The sequence below is a fragment of the Eschrichtius robustus genome, chromosome 2 (genome assembly GCF_028021215.1).
Source record: "Eschrichtius robustus isolate mEscRob2 chromosome 2, mEscRob2.pri, whole genome shotgun sequence".
In the NCBI taxonomy this organism is placed as follows: domain Eukaryota; kingdom Metazoa; phylum Chordata; class Mammalia; order Artiodactyla; family Eschrichtiidae; genus Eschrichtius; species Eschrichtius robustus.
Window position 1 is genome coordinate 162,511,869 of NC_090825.1, and position 4,874 is coordinate 162,516,742.

A 4,874-nucleotide genomic window follows, 5' to 3' on the forward strand; every position below is an offset into this window, starting at 1 on the left:
ATCCTTGCTGGGTAGAGTAATCTTTGTTGTAGGTTTTTCCCTTTCATCACTTTAAACATGTCCTGCCACTTCCTTCTGGCTTGCAGAGTTTCTGCTGAAAAATCAGCTGTTAACCTTAGGGGGATTCCCTTGTATGTTATTTGTTGTTTTTCCCTTGCTGCTTTTAATATTTTTTGTTTGTATTTAATTTTTGATAGTTTGATTAATATGTGTTTGGCCTGTTTCTCCTTGTATATTTCCTGTATGGGACTCTCTGTGCTTTGTGGACTTGATTAACTATTTCCTTTCCCATATTAGGGAAGTTTTCAACTATAATCTCTTCAAATATTTTCTCAGTCCCTTTCTTTTTCTCTTCTTCTTCTGGGACCCCTATAATTCGAGTGTTAGTGTGTTTAATGTTGTCTCAGAGGTCTCTAAGACTCTCCTCAATTCTTTTCATTCTTTTTTGTTTTTTCTGCTCTATGGTAGTTATTTCCACTATTTTATCTTCCAGGTCACTTATCCGTTCTTCTGCCTCAGTTATTCTGCTATTGATTCCTTCCAGAGAATTTTATATTTCACTTATTGTGTTGTTCATCATTGTTGTTTGCTCTTTAGTTCTTCTAGGTCCTTGTTAAATGTTTCTTGTATTTTCTCCATTCTATTTCCAAGCTTTTGGATCATCTTTACTATCATTACTCTAGATTCCTTTTCAGGTAGACTGCCTATTTCCTCTTCATTTGTTTGGTCGTGTGGGTTTTTACCTTGCTCCTTCATCTGCTGTGTTTCTCTGTCTTCTCATTTTGCCTAACTTACTGTGTTTGGGGTCTCCTTTTCGCAGGCTGCAGGTTTGTAGTTCCTGTTGTTTTTGGTGTCTGCCCCCAGTGGCTAAGGTCTGTTCCATGGGTTGTATAGGCTTCCTGGTGGAGGAGACTAGTGCCTGTGTTCTGGTGGATGAGGCTGGATCTTGTCTTTCTGGTGGGCAGGACTGCGTCTGGTGGTGTGTTTTGGGGTGTCTGTGACTGTATTATTATTTTAGGCAGCCTCTCTGCTAATGGGTGGGGTTGTGTTCCTGTCTTGCTAGTTGTTTGACATAGGGTGTCCAGCAATGTAGCTTGCTGGTTGTTGAGTGGAGTTGGGTCTTAGTGTAGAGATGGAGATCTCTGGGAGAGCTTTCGCTGTTTGATGTTATGTGTTGCTGAGAGGTCTCTGGTGAGCCAATGTCCTGAACTTGTCTCTCCCACCTCAGAGGCACAGGCCTGACACCCGGCCAGAGCACCAAGACCCTGTCAGCCACACGGCTCAGAAGAAAAGGGAGAAAAAAGGAAAGAAAGAAAGAAAATAAAATACAAAGAAATAAAGTTATTAAAATAGAAAATTTTAAAAATTATTGAAACAAAAAAATTAAAAATAATTTAAAAAAAGAAAGAAAGAAAGAAAGAAGAGAGCAACCAAACCAAAAATCAAATCCACCAGTGATCAGAAGCGCTAAAAATTATATTAAAAAACAAAAACAAAAACAAAAATGGACAGACAGAACCCTCGGACAAATGGTAAAAGCAAAACTATACAGACAAAATCACACAAAGAAGCATACACATACACTCTTACAAAAAGAGAAAAAGGAACAAATATATATATTTATATATATAAAAAAAGGAAGAGAGCAACCAAATCAATAGACAAATCTACCAATGATAATAAACTCTAAATACTAAACTAAGATAAACCTAAAAACTAGAAACCAGTCAGTCGCATACAGCAAACCCCAAGTCTACAGTTGCTCCCAAAGTCCACTGCCTCAATTTTGGGATGATTCATTGTCTATTCAGGTATTCCGCAGATGCAGGGTTCATCAAGTTGATTGTGGAGATTTAATCTGCTGTTCCTGAGGCTGCTGGGAGAAATTTCCCTTTCTCTTCTTTGTTCACACAGTTCCTGTGGCTCAGCTTTGGATTGGCCCGGCCTCTGTGTGTAGGTCGCCTGAGGGCGTCTGTTCCCGCCCAGACAGTATGGGGTTAAAGTAGCAGCTGATTAGGAGGCTCTGGCTCACTCAGGCGTGGGGGGATGGGGGGGTGGGGGGGTGGAGGGGGAGGGGTACGGAATACGGGGCGAGCCTGGGGTGGCAGAGGCCAGCGTGACGTTTCAACACACTGAGGTGCACCGTGTGTTCTCCTGGGGAAGTTGTCCCTGGATCACGGGACCCTGGCAGTGGCGGGCTGCACAGGCTTCCGGGAGGGGAGGTGTGGATAGTGACCTGTGCTTGCACACAGGCTTCTTGGTGGTTGCAGCAGCAGCCTTAGCGTTTCATGCCCATCTCGGTGTCCGCGCTGATAGCCGCGGCTCGTGCCTGTCTCTGGAGCTCGTTTAGGCGGTGCTCTGAATCCCCTCTTCTCACGCACCCTGAAACAATGGTCTCTTGCCTCTTAGGCAGTTCCAAGCTTTTTCCTGGACTCCCTCCTGGCTAGCTGTGGCGCACTAACCCCCTTCAGGCTGTGTTCACGCAGCCAACCCCAGTCCTCTCCCTTGGGATCTGACCTCTGAAGCCCGAGCCTCAGCTCCCAGCCCTCACCCGTCCCCACGAGTGAGCAGACAAGCCTCTCAGGCTGGTGAGTACTGGTTGGCACTGATCCTCTGTGCGGGAATCTCTCCGCTTTGCCCTCTGCACCCCTGTTGCTGTGCTCTCCTCCGTGGCTACAAAGCTTCCCCTCCACCACCCCCCATCTCTGCCAGTGAAGGGGCTTCCTAGTGTGTGGAAACTTTTCCTCCTTCACAGCTCCCTCCCAGAGGTGCAGGTCCGGACCCTATTCTTTTGTCTCTGTTTTTTCTTTTTTCTTTTGCCCTACCCAGGTACGTGGGGAGTTTCTTGCCTTTTGGGAAGTCTGAGGTCTTCTGCCAGCATTCCGTAGGTGTTCTGTAGGAGTTGTTCCACATGAAGATGTATTTGTGGGGAGGAAGGTGATCTGCACGTCTTACTCCTCTGCCATCTTGAAGGTCTCCCCCAGCCAAGTGACATTCTTGGCCAACTAGACCTCAGGTCCTGCAAAAGAGCCTCTGTGAAATATTCAAGTTCCATGGGGAGTAAAAATGAGAAATAGGAGAGATTTGGGACAAATGCAGAGACTGGGTTGAGCAGAAGGTACAGCAGGAAGCAAGATGCTTTCTCACCAGGATATTTATAATCTCAAGATATTGATTTATCTAGGTCTCTTGAAGGGAAACAGACAAAACTCTTATGCAGACAACACAGTTCTTGGTGACCATCCATGGCCACAATCATTGGGAACCCTAAAAATGCTTGCTTTAGGGCAATTTCTCCCTGACCACTAATAAAGGAGATGATAGAGCATAGATGACTTTCTTTGCATACCAGCTGTTTAAGTACTCAGTTTGCAGGCAAATAGAGTATGTGTAACTTATGATTATGTTTTGTCTCCTGCATTCTCCTTCCTAACAGCCTTGGAGCACGGGGCTGGCCAGGGATAAGTTTTAAAGAAAAACATGAGCTCTCTCCTTTATGAAGCCATTAGAAGGTGTCAGACTGCTCAAGCTCCTCAGATAACAGTGTTCTTAGAGCCAGGAGCTCTAAGACCCTCATGGTGAACACTTTCTGCTCTTGTTTACCTCCTTATTAGCCATGAGATTTGTGATGGTTTGAACAAACAAATTAAATTTTGGGATATTGTGGAAAGAGCAGTTAAACAGTCTTTAGAGGATTATTGATAACGAAGGAGTATGTTTTGCTCCAAAGTATTGCAAATGGTTGTTTTCTAATCATTCAAGAAAATTTTACCCAAAATAATAGAAGGAATATTGTTATAAGTTCCTATTTACTTAGAACATTTAAAATATGAAACTGAATTTTAAAATAGAATCTCAAATTTATTCCCATCTCCCATGAATATGAGTTAGTAATTAACTCTACAAAGATGTGACTGTTGGAAGAAACTGTGATACCTCAGTTATCAAAGATATCCAGAAAAAAAGAGTTCTGATGTAGTAAGAACTGTAATGATATTAAATAAAAAGGCAATCATGATTATCTGTTAACTTTCATTACTACATTTTATTATAGAAGAGGGAAATAATTTTTCCTCTACCCTTCTTAGTTCTTGGCTGAGACCGCCCTGTAATAAAAGACAGATTAACAGAAGAAAATAAAAACTAATTACATATGTATGTATGTATGGGAGCCCCACAAAAATATGAGATTTAAAAGGCAGCCAGGATTTGAGGCTATATACCATCCTGAGCTAAAGAAAGGGACAGGGTCTGGGGCTTCTAGGTGGGAAGGCAATTGATGAGAAGGTGAGAAGAGCAAACAAAGTTGCCTTGCCATGCAGATAAGACTCTCAGGTGTAAAGTTGTCTCTGGTAGTAGCTCTTTTTCTGGTACAGGCACTCTTTCTAATGTAAATGTCCCTCACAAAAGGGTAACTTCTATCTTGTTTTCAGAACATCTATGTAAGCTGTTTCACAAAGTTATCAGTTCAGCATAATCCTTCTGCCAAAGAGGCATATTTTGGGTGGCCCATTCTGCTCCCCTTTATTTCCACTGTCGACTGAAAACAATGCACAACGTGAGAGTTGTGAGTTAAGTTTTATTTGGGGCATAATGAAGATTATAGCCTTGGAGACAGCATTTCTGATAGCTCTGAGAAACTGCTCTGAAGAGGTAGTGGGGGAAAGTCAGTATATATGTGATTTTGGTGAAGGGAGAGTACATGTAATCAAGCACACATTTTTTGCAGAAGGTTGCTATTAGTCATAAGGAGCAGATGTCACCATGAAGGATTTTAGTGTTTTCTAGATATGAGGAGATGCAAGATTTGGGCTCATAAAATCTTCTCCTGAAAATATCTATCTGAAGACCTGTTCTGCCAGTTTTTCCTAGAG